Here is a 21072-nt window from a genome sequence, read left to right on the forward strand (position 1 = left end):
CGCCAGAGAACTCCCGTCCACTGCCACCAAGTTCATAATTCCCTTACCCCACCCTGCTCACTTCTACTCCTACCTAAGATCCATAAACCAGATTGTCCAGTTAGGCCTATTATCTCTGCCTGCTCCTGTTCTCATACTTAGATTCCATTCCATCTCCCTTGGTTCAATCCTTTCCCTCAATCTCCTCAGTAACTTTCAATTCCCTGGCCCTGAACTCCTCATTTTCACCATGGATATTCAGTCCCTATACACTTCTATCCCCCATCAAGAGGCTTCAAAGCTCTCTGCTTTTTAGACAAAAGAACCAACCAAATCCCCTCCAGCACTGCCCTCCTCCATCTGGCAGAACTGGTCCTCACCCTCAACAATTTTTCCTTTGGCTCCTTCCAAATTTCTCCAAGCTCGAAGAGCAGCCATTGGACCTGCACGGGTCCCAATTATGCTTGCCTTTTCATTGATATGTGGAACAGTCCATGTTCCAAGCCTTCCCAGCTCTTCCTCCGTTACATTGATGACTGCATTGGTGCTGCTTCATGCACTTTCATCAACTTTGCCTCTAACTTCTACCCTGCCCTTAAATTCACTTGGTCTACCTCTGACACCTCCCACCCCTTTCTCAATCTCTCTGTCTCTATCTCTGGAGACAAACTGTCAGTCAACATCTTTTATAACCTACTGATTCCCATGGTTACCTTAACTATACCTCTTCCTGAAATATCTCCAGTAAAAATGCTATTCCCTTTTCTCAGTTCCTTCGCCTCTGCTGTATCGGTTCCCAGGATGTGTCTTTCCATTTCAGGACTTCAGAAGTGTTCTCCTTCTTCAAAGAATGGGGCTTCCTCTCTTCCACTATTTATGCTGCCTTCATCTGCATCCTGTCTATTTCCCGAACATACTCACTCACCCCGTCTTCCAGCTGCTTTAATAGTGATAGAGTTCCTCTTGTCCTTACCTATCACCCCATTTGTCTCTGCATCCATCAGTTCATCCTTTGCAACATCCACCTTCTCAAAAGGGATCCTACCACTAAACACATCTTTATCTCTCTTCCCATTACCCCTGCCCCACTTTCCGCAGGGATCGCTCCCTTTGCAATTTCCTTGTCCATTCATCCCTCCCCACTAATCTCACTCTCGGCACTTATCCCTGCAAACAGCCTAAGTGCTACACTTGGTCATACACCTCCTCCCTCACCTGCAATCAAAGCCCATTTACTTGCGAATATTCTGCTATTGTTTATTGTGTCCAGTGCTCCAATGCGGCCTCCCCTACATTGGTGATACCCTTTATAAATTGGGGACTACTTCATCGAGCACCTCTGCTCCCTCCGCCAAAAGTGGAACTTCCTGGTGTCCAAACATTTTATTGCCAATTCCCATTTCTGTTCTGACATGTCAGCCCGTGACCTCCTCTTGTGCCAGGATGAGGCCACACTCAGGGTAGAGGAGCAACACCTTATATTCCATCTGGGTAGCCTCCACCTGATGGCATGAATATCAATTTCTCCTTCCGATTTAAAAAAAAATCCCCCTCCCCCTTCCTCTTACAGGGATTTTTTTTATTCATAGATTAAATGGAGCAGGCTGCCAGGAAAAGTGGTGGAAACAGATAGAATAGTAGTGCTTAAGAAGCTGCTAGCTAAGCGTGTGAATGTGTAAGTTGACGGTGTTCTGGTAGGGCACTGAAAACCTGTGCCAACCAACAGGCTGGAGTGTTCAAGGACATCTTCGATCTCTCACTACTGCAGTCTGGTGAGCTGGGAGAGCTACCTCAATGACAATCACACAGTCACACTCAGAAGTACTGTGATGAAATGGTTTAAGAGATTGTTCATGGCTAGAGTTAACTCCTGCCTAAGCAATCACCTGGAACCTACCGGACATGCTAGCTATACATTTACTAATGGCCTAACTGTGGATGGCAGAATCTCAAATGATGACGAGAAGGCGTACAGGAGAGAGATAGATTGGCTGGCTGAGTGGTGTCACAACAACAATGTTGCACTCAATGTCAGTAAGACAAAGGAATTGGACTTCAGTAAGAGGAAGTCAAGGGAACACAGACCAGTCCTTATCGTGAGGTCAGCAGTGGAAAGGGTGAGCAGATTCACGTTCATGGGTGTCAGCATTTCTGAAGATCTCATCCCGGGCCCAATCTTTTGATGCAGTTATGAAGAGGGCATGACAAAGGCTATATTTCTTAAGGAGTTTGAGGAAACTTGGTATACCACCAAAGACTCCAGCAAATTTCTCCACGTGAATCATGGAGTGCATTCTAACTGGCTGTATTACCGTCTGACATGAGGTGCTAGTGCACAGGATCAGAAAACTTGCCCAGTACCATCATGAATACTAGCCTTTCCAGCATCAAGGACATCTTCAAAACATGATGCCTCAAAAAGGCAGCATCCATTATTAAGGACCTCCACCACCCAGGACATACCCTCTTCTCAATACTATCATTGGAGGGGTGGGTAGTACAGGAGCCTGAAGATATACACATATCATTTTAGTAACAGCTCTTTCTCCTCCGCTATCAGATTTCTGAACGGACAATGAACCCGTGGCAACAAATTTCACAACATATACTGATGATTTTAAAGCTGATTCTGATTCTGAACACTTTCTCACTATTTTTGCAATCACAAACTGCCAGGCAAGCTGAGTTCTCCAGCATTTTGCATGTGCTTTCTATTTCTGCTCTCTCTAAGTACTACTTATTTAATTTTTTTACATATATTCTTTTTCATAATTTATAGTGTATTTTATATATTGCACTGTACTGGGGCCTGTAAAACAACAGATTTCACAACATATGCCGGAGATAATAAACCTGATTCTGATTGGGTATGGATCCTGTACAGGCAGAAGATTTAGTTTAATTGGATATTGTGTTTCGTGCAGAGATAGTGAGCTGAAGGGCCTGTTCTGTTTCTGACATGTACTGTTCTGTATTTTTACCCAGATAAATACTTCTACGCTGCATTATCTCGCCTATTATTTCTGTTGCTATCTGACTTAAGTTTCACATAAATTAAAGAGGAAATTGTAAATCATAAATTAGTGTCAGACTTTGAATTATGTTGCACATACCACCCAATTTTGTGGCCATTACATCTTTAATACCTACACTTCATGGGACCAGCCTGCATTAGTTTTTCTCCCAATTTACTAATAAAGCAGAATTGATTTTGGCTGTGCAGATAATTGTGGGCCAGCTGGCCAGCCTAGCAGCTGGAAGAGGAAGTATGAGAGCAGTGGAAGTCTTAAAGGAGGAAAAAAACATGGAACAAAATGTAGTGTATTTAAATACCGTGGTTCAGCTTGCAAAGCCATGAAGAGTTGGCAACTGCTCAGAAACATATCATATCCCTTCAGCAAATGCCCAGTGCACTCATCATCATGCTGTGTTACTGCCTGATATATTTGACATGCACTACATGATTGACTTATTTAGGACAAAACCACATCACATCACTTACATCCATGGAAGTGATTGGCCCCAAAGGAAACATGCTTATACAGGTTCATGACATGCAAAAGCTCAATTGTGTATGTCAATCCACAACTATTACAGAAGTAGACGTTATTTAGTTTATAATGTTTAGCTAAGGCTTAAGTGCACATTTGATATCCATAATTATGTGATGGAAAGCATCTTTTCAGATCTTTCAACCCATTTTATTATTATATAAAGCACAGGGTCCCGGTAGCATAAAACATAACATTTCAAATAAATAACTGTTTTGATGTGAAATAAATTAGTATTCTTAGGATAAAATGAAACATAATATATTGCAAGTATTGTATTTCCCAGTTTTTTTTTTTTATTTCTTTCCTTTCAGTGTTTCCTTTTTTTATTTCAGTGTTGTTCCGGAAAAATATGTTCAATTTATTTTGGTGATTTTGAGCTGCAATTAATCATCTCATTACCACTGGGACACTGGGAATGTAAATGTTTGAATATTAAGTAATATTTCTGAAGGATAAAGCACTGTTCTCGGTCACCAGAATAGAATGGATTAGAGCACTCAGCAGAATGACTCTTCATTTTGCTGCATATTCAGAGTTTTTGCTTTTCAAAGCAAGTACAAAAGAGAATTGTTGACTATAGTTGGACAAGCAAGCATACATTTGGAGGAGGAGTAGGCTACTCAGCCCCCCAAGCCTGCTCCACCACTTAGTAAGATCATACTTAATCTAATTGTTAAGTCAACTGCTCATTCCCATTTAGCCGTAATAATTTTTCACTCCTATGTTTATCAAGCACCCATCTGCCTTTGCCTTTAAAATAGTCCCAGACCTTGCTTTCACCATCCTTTGAGGAAGAGAGTTCCAAAGGAATGCTCTGAGAGCAACCCTTTATTTTTAAACAGTGACCAACAAGATTCTCCTACAAGAAAAAACATCCTCTCCACATCGACTGTGTTAAGTACCCTCTCACTCTTCCAAATCTCAGCTGATTCAAGCCTAGTCAGTTCAGTCTTTCCTCAGAGGACAACCTATGAATGCTACAAAAGGAGGTGGATTCGGCCCAATACATCACTGAAAAACCCCTGCCAACCACTGAGCACATCTGTATGAAACGTTATAGTAGGAAAGCAGCATCTATCATCAGAGATTGCCTCCACCAGACTCAAGAACAGTTACTACCTCTCAACTATCTGGCTCTTGACCAAAAGGAGATAACTACACTCACTTGCCCATCAATTGAGATATCCCACAACCAGTAATCTCACTTTAATGACTCTATCTCATTATTTCATGTTCTCGTTACTTATTACTACTCAGTTACATTTACATTTGCTCAGTTTGTTGTCTTCTGCACTCTGGTTGATCTTTCATTGATCCTGTTATAGTTACTATTCTATAGATTTGCTGAGTATACCCACAGGAAAATGAATCTTGGGTGACATGTTGAAATCTGTGTACTTTGATAATAAAATTATTTTAAACTTTATTACTTGAATAAACCTTTTCTGCAGTGCTTCCATTGTTCCTAATTACTTGCAGTGGTGTATACTCTTGATCTTCCTCTTAGTCTCAAAGCATTGCAATCTCTCACCATTTTAGCTCACTTACTTCTTTTGTTTTCTTTTTAAGCCAAAATATTTCCCACATTATATATAATTTGCCAAATACTGCCCACCCACCTAACTTACAACACGTATGCTCAATTCACGACTTATTTTCCTTTTTAGCTTTGTGTCAGCAGATCTGTTCCTGGTAGTCTGTCCACAATAACCTTTGATATCACACCTTGTCACATGCCTATTATGAATCTAGGTGTAGCCCCTCCACTAGACCACCTTTATCCACATCAAAGCTCATTCCTGTTCCATCACTGGTTAGCACATAACCTGTGACTCAGCAAATTAATATTGACCAGGCTAATGCTGTACCAATAGAGTAAATTGATTGCCCAATTTCTTTCCTTTTAACTAACATAATTTTCTGATCTTGCCCCCAACCCAGGAACATCATTGTTAACCTGAATTTTAATGCTGATAAAGTAACTTAGAATCAGGTCTATCTGTTGACAATATTAATATAAGTATCAATAAACTGAAAGATTGGGAAATGTTATCCATTTGCCCTCATGAAGCAAGTTCCCACTTGCTTCAAAAAGGCAACAATTATACCAGTGCCAAAGAAGAATAATGTGGGCTGCCTTAATGACTATTGCCTCCTGCCCCAGCAAGGACCTGGACCCATTGCAGTTTGCTTATCTCCACAATAGGTCAATGGCAGATGCAATTTCAATGGCTCTCCACACAGCCATAGACCATGTAGACAACACAAACACCTACGGCAGGATGCTGTTCATCGACTATAGCTCAGCATTTAATACCATCGTCCCACAATCCTGATTGAGAAGTTGCAGAACCTGGGCCTCTGTACCTCCCTCTGCAATTGAATCCTCAACTTCCTCACCAGAAGACCACAGTCTGTGCAGATTGGTGATGACATATCCTCCTCGCTGATGATCAACACTAGCGCACCTCAGGGGTGTGTGCTTAGCCCACTGCTCTACTCTCTGTATACACAGGACTGTGTGGCTAGGCATAGCTCAAATACCATGTACAAATTTGCTGACATACGACCATTGTTGGTAGAATCTCAGGTGGTGATGAGAGGGTGTACAGGACTGAGATATGCCAACTCATGGAATGGTGCCACAGCAGCAACCTGGCACTCAGTGTCAGTAAGACAAAAGAGCTGATTGTGGACCTCAGGAAGGGTAAGATGAAGGAACACATACCAATCCTCATAGAGAGATTAGAAGTGGAGAGAGTGTGCAGCTTCAAGTTCCTGGGCATCAAGATCTCTGAGGATCTAACCTGGTCCCAACATATCAATGTAGTCATAAAGAAGGCAAGACAGCGGCTATACTTTATTAGGAGTTTGATGAGATTTGGCATGTCAACAAATATGCTCAAAAACTTCTATGGATGCACCGTGGAGAGTATTCTGATAGGCTACATCACTGTCTGGTATAGAGGGGCTACTGCACAAGACCAAAAGAAGCTGCAGAAGGTTGTAAATCTAGTCAGCTCCATCTTGGCCACTAGCCTACAAAGTACTCAGGACATCTTCAAGGAGCAGTGTCTCAGAAAGGCAGCATCCATTATTAAGGACCTCCAGCACCCAGGGCATGCCCTTTTCTCACTGTTACCATCAAGTAGGAGATACAGAAGCCTGAAGGCACACACTCAGTGATTCAGGAACAGCTTCTTCCCCCCTGCCATCCGATTCCAAAATGGACATTGAAGCTTTGGACACTACCTCACTTTTTTTAAATATACAGTATTTCTGTTTTTGCACATTTTTTAAAAAATCTATTGATTTACTTACTTATTATGTTTTATTTTATTTATTATTATTATCTCTCTCTGCTAGATTATGTATTGCGTTGAACTGCTGCTGCTAAGTTTACAAATTTCACATCACATGCCGGTGATAATAAACCTGATTCTGATTCTAATTCTCATGCATACTTCCTTGATACAGGCCGTGCCTTTATAAATATCTGGAAGCTTTGTTACATGTTGTATACAAATTCTAAAACCCTGCCAAACTTCACCTGAATATTGATTTCAGAAACACTGTGCCACCCAATAAATGCCAAGCATTACAAGAAAGTGAAATACAATAATTGGATAATCAAATATTTGCCTTTATTGGTCACTTTTTCAGAATCAAGTACCATGTACTGTATCTTCTATTTATCCTGCAACTTCGTGTGAAGTAAATGTTTAGGTAGACTTGATTGCCTTCACTTTTCTCATAGAGCTTTATCAGTTTGGAAAATTTACATTTTACTGGTCTTTATCATTAAATATATGAATGTCGTAATCATGACTTGATGTCTCCTGAATGTTTTTTTCATAAAAAATAATATTGGAGTGATGGAAAGTTATCAAAAACTTCATCAAAAGCAACAGGTAGAGAATGGAGAATGACCATTTCACTTGGTAAATTAAAAATAAATAGCTTTTTAAAAGGGTTGCAGAAAGTATTCATAACACAATTTCAGGTCACTATAGATATAATTTCTAAGTCACATTTTTTAGTGCATTTCATATTAGTTTAAAATACTTCCATACTCATTACTAAGCAGAAATCCCACCTGCACTATGTTCAACTTCCATAGTAAAATATTTGAGGCAAGAGAAATTATGGGCCATCTCAGCTATCAATTCACTTCAATTCCTTATCATATCTTTCTTAAAAATACACTGAACACAGATCTTATCAGTGAGAAATATTAATCTCTCTTGCAGGAATGTCTTTGGAGGCAAGAATTCATCACCCAGCACAATAGATCAGTTGACATATACAAGAATGCTTTCAGAAAAATAGCCTTTATTTCAATGTTGACCTTTTGTTCAATAAGATATATATTCACAATTGAAGATGTAATGCTGTTATTTTGAAATTACAGAAGATTAACATCGGTATTTTTGTTCTTTGAATTTTCTTGTTTTTATTCTTAATCATGCTAAGAATATATATAATAAATGTTTATGCTAATATATTAACATTTTCTGAGTAAAAGGACAATGAAAGAAATAATACTCACCACAATGTAATGGGTTTCCTATTGAACTGCAGGTTGAAATTTCGTCTCCTCACCTGGACCTACGTCGCAGATTTGACGCAAAGTCCGTAGTCCTTTTGTGGTAAGTCCATCGTATCAAAAATATCCAGTCTTCAGAAAAGAAAATTGTGAGTATAGGACATTTATACCGGCTTTCTTTTCTTAATCCAGTTTTCATTGAAGACTTCACTGCAAGTTGAGTAGTCTGAACATAGGTTTATTTCACTGCTTTAAGAAAATGAGAAATATACAGTGATCTGTGCCTGTTGAGTTGGACAGTGAGAGGACCTGGCATGAGCCAAAAGATCCTCTATATTTATCCACCACGTTCAGTGAAGCTATGCACAATAAAGGCAGATGGCTCTGTCAGAAAGCTGACCTAGTCTCTCCATAGAGAGATGTAACTAGACAAGGCTTCAGGGCTTAGAAAGAGCTAACCATATGTTTGTGATACACATTGACTGTTGCTAATGAAGTCAAATAGAACACGTTTTATGCTAATTATACTTTTATTAACATATACTATTTATCAAAAATCTCTTCAAAAATATAATTTCAATAGCTATCTTAGCTTGAATATACTTAGTCAATTTTTCACAGTTTGAATAATATTAAGAAGTAAAATATGTTGACTTATCAAAAATTACTCTCTTTTTTAATAAAGAAATCTTAAGACACAGATGCCATATGAATAAGTGTATTTCAGTGTTAAGTTTATAATCTCAATAAATGATCAAGTACAAAATAATCCTTAAAGTGAATAATATTACTTTGTTGCAGAATGTTTGAATTGAAATGCAAAAGTAGATTTTTTAAAAATATATAATCTGGAGTTATTAATCATTGTCATTATTCCTTTGGTACACTTCCTTTCTTCCTGCTTAGGCATAAAATCAGCAAGTAGAATATGATGCTGTTCAGATAAACAGTACAGTAACAAAATGTATAACATTTCATTGAGTACACCATCCTATTCTGTGCTTCACATTTTTACAAACCAAGAATAAGGTATTATTTCATAGTTAATTTACAGACTATGTTTCTTAAATCTCCCTGACTTTGGATTTTAGGTATTTAACAATACAATTCCTTCTTCATCCAAATTATTGTTACAAATATTTTCAATGTAATTTTGTAGCTGATATTAAATTCTGCAACTGTAGGGTATTTATTAATGTAATGACCTCCTCTCTCGGTATCTTACGTCTTTTTGGGCATCAGCTGCTGGGGTGAACAGCAGAGGTAAGCATCCATTATAAATAACTCAGGTTTTATTTTTGCAAGCAGCTATTTTAATTTATTTAAGCATTAAAATTATACAACGGGCAGAGAAGGTTGTGCAGAACATAGAATACAGCATAGAACAGTCCCTTTCGCCCACAATTTGCATCAAACTAGATAAGTTACTAATCAAATGTCCAACTAAACGGATCCTTTCTTCTTACGCGGTGTCCATACCTTTACATTCCTTACACATTCATGGGCCTATATAAAGCCTGTTGAATGTCTCTTAATAGATTTGCTGCCGCTGTCACCCCAGGCAGCGCATTCCTAGCACTCGCCATTCATGCTTAAAAAAAATTGGACCACACATCTCCTTTGAACTTACTCCCTTTTCCTTCTTCTGATACTACACATTTCAACCCTGGGAAATAGCTGTCTATCTATCCCATCTCATAATTTTAATCAGGTCTCCTGTCAGCCTCAACTGCTCCGGAGAAAGCAACCCAACTTTGTCCAATCTCTCCTTAAAGTACCTGCTCTCTCTCTAATTCAGGCAGCATCCTGGTAAAATTCTTCTGCATCTTCTCCAAAGCCTCCACATCCTTCCTCTAATAGAATACAATACTCCAGAGGCGATCTAACTAGAGTTTTATAAACCACAACATAATTTCCCGACTCTTGAACTCAGTTTGTTGACTAAAAATGGCAAGCATGCCTTATGCCTTCTTTACCATCTGATCAACCTGTGCAGCCACTTTAAGGGTGCAAAGACTTGGACCCCACAATCTTCCTGTACATCAGCACTCTTAAGGGTCTTGTCATTAACAGCGTACTGATTCTTTAAATTTCAAGTCTCAATGTGTAACACTTCATACTTAAACTGTAAGAACAGGAGATGAATTGGGCCAATCGATCCATTAAGTCTGCCCTATTCATCATTCATGGCTGATTTTTTTCCTCTCAACCCCATTTACTTGCCTTCTTCCTTTGATTAATTGAGGTAGGGGGAAAAATGATACTATTAGGCAGGAACTTGGGAACATAAATTGTGAGCAGATGTTCTGATCTGAGAAGATTCTGAGAAGCAGGATTTATGAGCATTTGGAGGGACATAATCTGATTAGGAATAGTCAGCATGGCTATGTCAAGGACAGGTCGTGCCTTCCGAGGCTGATTGAATTCTTTGAGGAAGTAACAAAACATGTTGATGAAGGCAGGGCAGTGGATGCAGTGTATATGGATTTCAGTAAAGCATTTGGTAAGGTTCCCCATGCAAGGCTCATTCAGAAAGTAAGGAGATGGTTCATATTCCACATGGAGTTCAGTGACCAGTGGGTGTTCTGCAGGGATCTGTTCTGGGTTCCTTCCTCTTTGTGATTTTTATAAGTGACTTGGATGAAGAAGGGGGAGCTTCTTTACTCAGAGAGTGGTAGCTGTGTGGAATGAGCTTCCAGTAGAAGTGGTAGAGGCAGGTTCGATTTTGTCATTTAAAAAAAATTGGATAGGTATATGGACAGGAAAGGAATGGAGGGTTATAGGCTGAGTGCAGGTAGGTGGGACTAGGTGAGAGTAAGCGTTCGGCATGGACTAGAAGGGCCGAGATGGCCTGTTTCCGTGCTGTAATTGTTATATGGTTATCTGTAACAGATCTATATCCCATTGTATCCTTTATCAGTCTTCTACACTATCCACTAAGCCACATCTTCAAACATACTAACTCACCCTTCTACCTTTTCATCCAGAACAAAGGTCCCAGTACAGATCCTTGTAGAACACCGCAAATCATGGACCTCCAGCCAGAGTAATTCCCATCAACCGCATCCTTTATGGGCAAGCCAATCTTCTGGATAAGCCTCCCATGAGGGACCTTATCAAACACCTTACTGAAATACATGTAGAGAACATCCTTAGCTCTGCCTTCATCAATCAGTTTCATGACCTCCTCAAATCAAGTTAGTAAAACATGACTTGCCCTGTGAATCGACGTGTTAACTGTCCCTAATTAGACCATGGTTTTCCAAATGTTCATAAACCCTATTCCCAAGATTCCTCTCCAGTGACTACTCTATCATGGATGTGAAACTCTCCAGTCTATAGTTTCCAGGATTATCCCAATTTTATTTCTGGAATAAAGGAACAACATTAGGTACAGGTTTCCCCCGCTATTCGAAGGTAGAGCGTTCCTATGAAATGGTTCGTAAGCCGGAATGTCGTAAAGTGAAGAAGCAATTACCATTTATTAATATGAGAAAAATCTGTGAGCGTTCGCAGACCCAAAAAATAACCTACCAAATCATGCCAAATAACACATAAAACCTAAAATAACAGTAACATATAGTAAAAGCAGGAATGATCTGATAAATACACAGCCTATATAACGTAGGAATACTTTTCTGCAAACATTGCAGTATTGTCAATCGCAGCGAAAATCTCACGCAATTGCTTCCTGTTCAGTTCCTGGACGACTTCACTTTCGGGCCGTTCGTTGCTGCGTTCAGCTTCAATTGTTATCCTTTCCTCTTCATCAGCTCTTCATCTCTCAGTTCTTGGTCATGGGATGCCAAAACTTCTTCAACATCATCTTCGTCAACTTCCACAAACCCTTAGCCAAATTCACTATATCCTTACTTCGTTCACCACGATCGAAACGCTTAATTATGTCTAGTTTTATGCTAAGTGTAACACCCTTACGCGCTCTTTTAGGCTTTTCCAATACCTTAGAACTCATCTTGCTAACGAATGCACACAATAAATCGACATAAAGCACAGATGCTCACAGACACATGTTTAAGCAATGCCGGCTAGAATGCAGTTCCGGGGGAGGAACGTGGCTGCTTGGCACGCGCGCTGCCTTTTTCGTAACAGTGAGTTGACGTAAAGCGAACGTTCAAAAAACGGGGGACACCTGTACTTGCCAATCCTCTGGGACCTCATCTGTGGCTAGAAAGCGCACAAAGATATTGGTCAAAGGTTTCAATGTTTTTGGAATGTCAGGGAAGGACATAAGTGAGGGGGTGGGGGTTTGCATTGTTAATTGGGGACAATGTCACAGCTGCACCCAGTGGGACATAATGGAGGGCTCATCCACCCAGCCTCTGTTTATTTAGAGATTCAGCATGGGTTAGGCCCTTTCAGCCTTTCGAGTAGTGTCGCCCAGCAACCCAACAATTTAATCCTAGCCTAATCACAGGACAATTTACAATGTCAATTAACCTATAACTAGTATGTCTTTGGACTGTGGGAGGAAAGCAGAGCCCCCAGGGAAAACCCACATGCACTCTGGAAGGAACATCCAAGCTTCCTTACAGAGGACGCCGAAATTGAACTCTGAACTCCATCCCCAAGCTGTAATAGCATTGTGCTAACTGCTACACTACCAGGAGTAGAACTCAAAAATTAGAAAGGTCGGGATCACTCTGATAGGATTATACTACAGACGCCCCAGTAGCCTCCAGGACACTGGAGAACAGATATATAGGCAGATTAGGAAAAGATGTAAAAACAACAGGGTTATTGTAGTGGGTGAATTGAATTTGTCTAATATAGACTGGGACCTCCTTAGTGCAAGAACATTAAATGGGGCATAATTTGTTGGGTGCATCCAGGAGGGTTTCTTATGTAGATAGTCCAACAGGAGGAAGGGCCATACGGGACCTGGTGGTGGATACTGAGCCTGGCCAGGTGACTGACCTTTCAGTGCAAGAACAGTAATCACAAATCCTAGTTTTAATATAGCTATAGATAATGTCCCTTTCTTAACCAAGTTTCAACATCATAAATCTATTAACTGATCCATACTCTTAAGTTCATCACCTTTATCCATAATACTCCTAGCATTAAAATACACTTCAACCCATTCATTCCATTGTGTCTGTTACATCACTCCTTCCTATCTGTTTTTAAGGGTGACGGCATCTACCTTCCTCTCAATCCCTCCACTTTCTGACCTGATGCGCTGGTTCCTAAACCCCTGCTGAGCTGGTTTAAACCCACCTAAGAGGCATTAGTGAACATTCCAGCCAGTATATTGGTTCCCCTTCAGTTTAAAGTGCAACTCGCCCCTCAGGTCCCCTGCCCCAGAAGAGGTTACAATGATCCAAGAGCCTGAATCTCTGCCCCCGTACCAGTTCCTCAGCCACTCATTCATCTGTTCTATCTTTCTATTCCTGCCCTGACTAGCATGCAGTACCGGGAGTAATTCAGAGATTACTACCTTCATAGTCCTGCTTTTCAGCCTCTTTCCTAACATTGCACAGTACCGCTTCCTCATTTCTATCTATGTAATTGGTGCCAATGCACACCATAGCCTCTGGCTGCTCACTCTCCCTGTCGAGGGTGCTCTGCAGCTGCTTTAAGCCTCCATCAACCCAAGCACTTGGGAAGCAACCATCGTGGCATTTCTTTCAGCAAGTTCCAAGATCTACCGCTTTTGAACTCTTAGCCCTCTCATGCCTATTAAAGATACAATAGGATTTATGCAATTAATATACATTTTGTTCTTGAGGAGATGTGGAAATTGCACTTAATCCTGGCAGCATTATACTGCATGGCAATGCAAGCTACGAATTACACAGTGAATGCTTGGATAAAATTTATCAGACTTGTTGCAAGGTACTGACAAACATGTATATAATTATTCCATGAATGTTGTTTCCACTGTAACTATGGTTTCAGTTTCAGAGACCATGTTACTGATATTAGCTGTGATCTCACTTTTCAATCAGTGGCAGAGTAAAGCTTCCATTAACAGTTACTGTATCTTGAACAAAACAACCCACTGATCCTTCACTTAAAAGCTGGCAGTTCTGCTCAGGCAAAGTTCCCAAGTTTGTTCAGAGCCCCAAACTTCCACCCAGTTTTGTGGGTAACAGCAAGTAATTCTGCTCAGAATTATTTTCTTTTACCCAGATAGCTAAGTAAAAGCACAGTGCTCCTGAACTAAGTGTAAGCTTTGAATTCTACTGAGTTATTTGTTGTCAGTGGGACAGAGCAAAACTTCACAGATTTCCTTGCACTTAACCTGGTAAAAATTCAGCAGCCTTAACAGGAAGAAATGGCTTTGGGGAGAATGGCAAGTAGAAGATAATCTCCTTTTCCCTTTATTTAATTAAGTGAGTTAAATGCATTTGATTTTATCTGATTTTTTTCTCAAATGCTTCAAGTTTTTAATTTTAAAGAAAAGTTATTACTTAAATGTTTTCGTTTTTACTAATACATTCAAAAGCAGCAGTTTTTTTCCAGTTTTGATAGAAAGTAAGCATGGCATAAGTGCTATAGGCTAACTGATCCTCTTAAGAATGGACTCTGAGAGCAGGCAGTAGTTGAGCTTGTGTGGCTCAAAGCGGTGTGATCTGCATTGTCAGATCTCTGTGTCATGGATTTCACCTATCTTGATGTTGATTGTTGTGAAATTGTAGTTCTAGGCAATTTCTAGTACCTGTCAACTAACACCAAGCAGATGATCAAACAGAAAGACCAGGCAATCATACAGAATAGTTCTCAGATGGCATGCAAGATATAAAAACAGAATTTTTAAAAATTCAGTTATTTAAGATCTCACAGTCCAAAAAATTTAGACACCCACGCACACGCTTGTGCGTGTTCTCTCTCTCTCTCTTACACACACACACACACACACACACAAAACAAGAAAATGTTAAAAAAAATTAAATTATAAGCAGCTGAATTTTGAAACAGTTACTTATAGGGACAACAGAAATGTTTTTAGGAATGGAAAGGTTGTTCAGCCTCAATTATAGTTATAGCTTAATGTGCTGACAAGCTGCTTCTCCAAATGAAGGTTTGTTGCAGATGAGCGTTGTTAGCTTTAGAAAAGTAGTGCCACAACTTTTTCAAGCACTCTATTGCAAGCAAAATTCGGAAGTCATCCAGGACAACGCAATCCACTTGATGACCTCTGTAAGCATTAAGTTTTTCCAGCTACCGTGTATAGTGGTTAGCATGTATACCATTTACAAAATATATTTACTTGCCTAGGCTATACCAGCACCACCTCCCAAAAGAGCAACATCTACCTTCATGGACAGGGACACCAGGCACATAAAAACAAAAGGTTTCCTTCTAAGTTGCATATCTGTCTCACCTGGAAATTACTGTTGTTCGTTTATTGATGGCAAGGCTAAATTCTGGAACTCCAAAGCCAAAGGTTTAGACTGGTGTTCAAAAGGACCAAAGTATGCTTGCACACAAGTCACTGAAGGCCAATGTGCAGATACAGAGCAAATAATTAGAGGGGGAAATGGTAGATTAGTATTTTTCAAGAGAGGGTTTAGATGTAGGGATAAAGAAGGATGATTGCAATTGTTCTGCAGCTTGTGAGTGACTGCACACTGAGTATTATGTTCAGTTTTTTTTTCTACTTGCCTAATAAAGTATGTACTTGCCATAGAAGTGCATTGGAAATTCACCATTCTGGTTCCAGGAATGGGGGGATTGCTGTGTGGAACAATATTCTTTAGAGATTACAAAAAAATGAGGAGAAACTTTGTCAAAATTTGTACAATTCTCGAAGGGCTTGATGTGTTAGTCACCAGGAGGATGTTTGCCCTGGCTGAGGAGTCTGGACCAGGAGGTCTAAAATTAAGGAGCAAGTTATTTAGGTCTGAGGTGAAGAGAATTGTCTGCTTTCAGACGGTGGTGGGTCATTTGGAATGCTCTCTCCTGGATGCCTGGGAAAGCACAGTTGTTATGTTCATTCAAGAAGTATTTCTGGGAGCAAGGAGTATGGAAACAATGCTGAGAAATGATGCTGAGGTAGATGATCAACCGTGATCATGATGAATGATAGAGCAGGCTTGAAGGGCTATACGGCTTATTGGTGCTTCAGTTCTCAAATTCAATTGAATTGTGCAATAACTTCATTGAAAGAATTGTGGTGGTTCACAATAGCTCCCCACTATTTTCTCAAGGGCAAATAGGGATGAGTAATAAATGGTGTTGGCAACAACATCTCAATCCAAAAAGTAAATTAAAAGAAATACACCTGCCTTGAAATCACTTTGAGGACTCATTGTAGTTTTGATTAAAGCAGTGGAATGCAATATTTTGATGTTTAACATATGCAGGTGATGGGATTCAAAAAGAATTTTTGTTAAGTAAGGCATTGTCCCGCATACTTAGATAATTCAGAGATGTCATAGATCCCAAAAATTTATGATTCAGCAATATTTGTTCCCAACTAGTTTTACTCAGTACTCAGTGTGGATAAAGATAGCGGAGCGTTTTGCTAGATGACCTAGGTAATGCAGAGCATGCAGACTATGTAATTGATGTTTGCAGAAACAGCTGATACAGCATATGCCGAGAGCAGAGCTGAAATACTCAGGGCAAGTGCCTGCTCATGGTGGCAGAGCCAAGTTGGCAAAATTTCACGCAAAACCCTTTCAGATTTTCCATTAGTTTCCTTTTTGGGAGAAGCAGAATCGTTACTAAATATATTAGTGATGTGATAGTTTTCCATTACCCTGATAAAATATGTTTCAGAGAGCATGAATTGCAGGTTCAGATTGAGCTAGGGAAAGATCTTCCAAGAGTGGATATATTCACGACTGACTAAAAGATACAGCATTGAATCTTTATAGCGCTCTCTATTTTAATAATCTTGACTGTCGGAGGCTGAGTGGTGACCTGATAGAAATATATAAAATAATGGGGAGCATAGGCAGGGTAGATAGATTCTTTATCCCAAGTTTCTCATGCTGCATTTTAGAAGTTATAGGATTAAGGTGATAGGGGGGAAGTTTAAATTAGATTTACCTTGCAAAATTTTTGGCAGGTTCCAGAAACCTACCACAGAATTTCTGGAACATACTGCCATGGGAAATAATGAAAACACATAGCAGTGTTTAAGAAGCATTAAGATAGGCGCATGAACAGGCAAGAAATTGAAAGGTAAAGATGATGTGAAGGCAGATATGCACATAGCTTCAAAATCAGTATAGATATAATGGGCCAAAGGGCCTGTTCCTGTGTTCTTTCTAAAATTATGGTCATGATTGTAGTCATAAGAGGTCACAGATCTTTGTGAAGGCAAAGAAAGCAGTTGAATCTTTAAAGTAGGCTTAGTTAAAAAAATACAGTTCTATGAATAATTTAGAGCCGTGAACTTGAAAATTCCGTGTGTTATGTGGTATACCACCTTGCTGGATTTTTTCTCTCAAATAAAAGTACTTTAAAGAATGAAAACCATCTTGAAAATATGAGACAAATGTTCTGGTCACCATTATTTCTGCCAGTAATTCTCTACTCTGGGCTAGCTGTTTATGTCTGGAGTTGTGTGAGTTGCTAGCCTAAGGTCTAATAGGGATTCCAACTGATTTCCTGTGATTAATAATTCCTTAGAGTGTAATTGTTAATCTATCGTGAAACAACCCTTACATGATGTATAATATGGCACAGATTGAGTCTTAAAGAAAACTTGTATGCCTACCCTTTTCTTATTGGTACAAAGAAAAGTTCAAAAGTTCAAAGTAAGTTTTATTTTCAGAGTACATACATGTCACCACATACAACTCTGAGACTCTTTTACCTGCAGGTATACTGAGCAAATCTATAGAACAGTAACTGTAAACAGGATCAATGAACAACAAACAGTGCAAATGCAGATATAAATAAATAGCAATAAGTAATGAGAGCTTGAAATAAAAGAATAAAGAGTCCTTAGACCAGAAGACACAGCCTAAGAATAGACTGGCTGTTGTGCATACATCTACTGATGCTTCTGGACATATCATCAGTGATGTTCCTGGAATCATCGGGTGTTTCAGGTCTTTCAACATCACACACCCTCCTCCAGGTGACCCAGCCAGGGCTGATCAGACCCCAGCTTGTGTCCAGATGGCTAACTACACATGACTCCATGGCTCCTCTCTCTTGAGCCACAGCCATCTTGAGCCCCTCTCTGCCACATTGGTGGTACTGCGGATGGCCCTACTCTTCCTCTCTCCCTCGATGCCCAAATTGCTGTAGGCTCTGGCTAAGGAACGGGCTGCGAATCCCCTACAACCAACCTCCACTGGGAGATACCTTGTTCTCCATCCAGACTGCTGACAGTTGCTGACCAGTCCTGCGTACTTTGATAGCTTCCTTTCAAAGGCCTCTTCCAAGTGATCTTCCCATGGGCCTGTCAGCTCCAGCATCACCACCTGCTTCGTAGACTCAGACACAAGGACAATGTCTGGTCGCAGGGTGGTGGCTGCGATATGGTCAGAGAACCTCAGCTGCCTTTCGAGGTCCACCAGCAGCTGCCAGTCTCTTGCAGAGGTCAGGATACCTGCAGATGTTCTTTTGGTGGGTATTGGCTGCTCCCCAGCTCTGACAAAGGCAATGGCCTGCTTGGAGGGTCGGGACCACTTCGCCCACTCCACTCCTGTGCTGATGGCTTCAGCGATGGTCTTCAGGACCTGATCACGCCTCCATCGGTACCGTCCCTCACCAGGTGCCCTTGTGCAGCCGCTGAGGATGTGCTCCAGGGTTCCTCGCTTGGAACACAGTGGGCATGCTGATGACTCTGCTTTGCCCCAGGTGTGCAGGTTTGATGGGCTTGGGAGCACATCGTACACTGCCTGGATAAGAAATTGGATGCGCTGTGGCTTGGCTTTCCAAAGCTCAGCCCAGGTCACTTTCCTCTCCACCGCATCTTTTAGAATGGAGTTGAGGAGGAATTTCTTTACCCAGAGGGTGGTGACTCTGTGAAATTCTTTGTCACAGGTAGCTATAGCCAGATCTTTATGTATATTTATGGCAGAGGCTGACAAATTCTTAATTGGTCAGGGCATGAAGGGATACAAGGAGAATGTCAGGGAGACTGCTACCTATGACAACCATGTTAACATCGAGGAATGTATGGATTCTGTGACCAACTGCATAGAGAAGTGTACTGAGGATGTTACCATCATGAAACTGAGGGCAAATCAGAAACCATGGCTTACTGCAGAGGTCCATACATGGCTGAGAGATCGTAATGCTGCTTTTAGATTGGGCGATGCAACAGTGCTCTGGGAAGCAAGAGCTGTGTTTTCTCGCTCCATCAGAAAGGCAAAATGGGAACATTCTCAGAGAATTTACAGCCACTTCTGCGATATCAGAGACACGAAGCACGTGTGGCTGGGAATTCAGAGGACTGCAGAATAAAAGTCTTCTGTGCGTTCAGAATAAAGACTATGTCTTTTATGCCAGATTTGATGTTCAGAACAAGTGCTGGCGAGGAAGGGATCCCTCCCTCCGGGGAGCAGACCCTCTGTTTGGCCGAAGCGGAGGTGAGGAGGTCCCTGGCCGGAGTCAACCACGCAACGCTGTAGGGCCTGAAAGACTGTGCAGCCCAGCTGACAGAGGTGCTGACTGTCTAGAACAGGGGTGGGCAAACTTTTTGACTTGTGGGCCACAAAGGGTTCTAAAATTTGACAGGGGGGCCGGACCAGGAGCAGATGGACGGAGTGTTTTGGTAATACACCTCATAAGGGAAAATAAAATATCATGGGATATGTAGAAAACATGTGCTTTAATTTCAATTGAAAATGAACAAATGCATTACAACAAAATATCTGTCTTTGAAGTCCCATGGTATTTAGCTATTTATTGAAATGACTTTTTAAACACTGAAAATTAAATGAATAAAATACAGCTTTTTTTAATAGTAACAGTTATTATTTTAAAGCACTGAAAATTCTGTTATCCTTCAAGATATTATCATCATCACTCTCCTCCTGACTGTCTTTATTTCAAAAATGGTAGGAGATGCAGGTCTGTCCTGCTCCTTCTTATTCAATTGTCCCCTGTGCCAAAACTCAACAACGACCAGTGTCACTGACAGAACAGTGACAGCGCGCCAGTATGCGGAGCGCGTTATTTGATCTGGAGCGCATTTTTTATTTTGAGAACGTACGTGCACCTGCGCACTACTCATGTCCATCACTTAACAGAAATGACATGTAACATGTAAGGCATATTGAAAAAAATATTTTCAAATGCATTTTTTACATAACACAACGAAGAAACTTATTTTTAATTTCAGTGGGAACAGTGTTGTTGGTCTCCCTTTTTAGCCAGCGCATCAAAGTCTGGATTTAGTTTTGTTGTGGCGATTCTCAGGATGGATCTGAGGTGTTAACAAGGTTTATTAATATAATTTCATCAAGTACTGCGGGCCGGATTAAAAAGCTTAACGGGCCGCATATGGCCCGCGGGCCGTAGTTTGCCCATGCCTGGTCTAGAACAATCCATTGTCTCCTTGGTTTTCAACGCAACAACCATCATTCCAGTGCCAAAGAAGGCGAAAGTAACCTGTCTAAATGACTGTTGTCCAGTGGCATTAACATCAACCATAATGAAACACTTTGACCGGCTGGTCATGGAGCACATTAAAGCCTTTCTCGCAGCTACACTTGGACCCTTTCCAGTTTGCTTATTGCTCAAATCGATCCACTGATGATGCAATAGCCTCTGCCCTCCACTACGTCCTGTCCCTCCTGGAAAATGGGGTCTTATAAGCCAGACTGCTGTTTATATACTTCAGTTCAGCATTCAACACCATGATACCCCAGAAACTGGTGGGGAAACTGTCCTCGCTGGGTCTCAACACCTCCCTCTGTAATTGGATACTGGACTTCTTACAGCACGTAAAGTCCCACATCCCATTACACCGAGAGCTGGCACTCTCCAAGGCTGTGTGCTCAGCCCACTGCTGATGCGTGACTGTGTCACAGGATCCAGCTCAAACTGTGCCATCAA

General features: G+C 40.7%; 2 protein-coding genes across 8 annotated transcripts in view; one reads left to right on the top strand and one right to left on the bottom strand.

The window, feature by feature from the left end:
* Nucleotides 1-8391, bottom strand: part of filip1l (filamin A interacting protein 1-like) — a 216541-nt gene extending 208150 nt beyond the window's left edge. The window contains exon 1 of the mRNA XM_073045146.1: nucleotides 8083-8391. The gene's annotated coding sequence lies outside the window, so the exon portion shown is untranslated. The remainder of the gene's footprint in view (nucleotides 1-8082) is intronic.
* The window catches only part of cmss1 (cms1 ribosomal small subunit homolog), a 290453-nt gene that overhangs the window by 219649 nt on the left and 49732 nt on the right, over nucleotides 1-21072 (top strand). For all 7 annotated transcript variants that reach the window (XM_073045151.1, XM_073045147.1, XM_073045150.1 and 4 more), the window contains one exon: nucleotides 8115-8182. The gene's annotated coding sequence lies outside the window, so the exon portion shown is untranslated. The remainder of the gene's footprint in view (nucleotides 1-8114; nucleotides 8183-21072) is intronic.

This window comes from Hemitrygon akajei, chromosome 5, assembly GCF_048418815.1.
Source record: "Hemitrygon akajei chromosome 5, sHemAka1.3, whole genome shotgun sequence".
NCBI lineage: Eukaryota > Metazoa > Chordata > Chondrichthyes > Myliobatiformes > Dasyatidae > Hemitrygon > Hemitrygon akajei.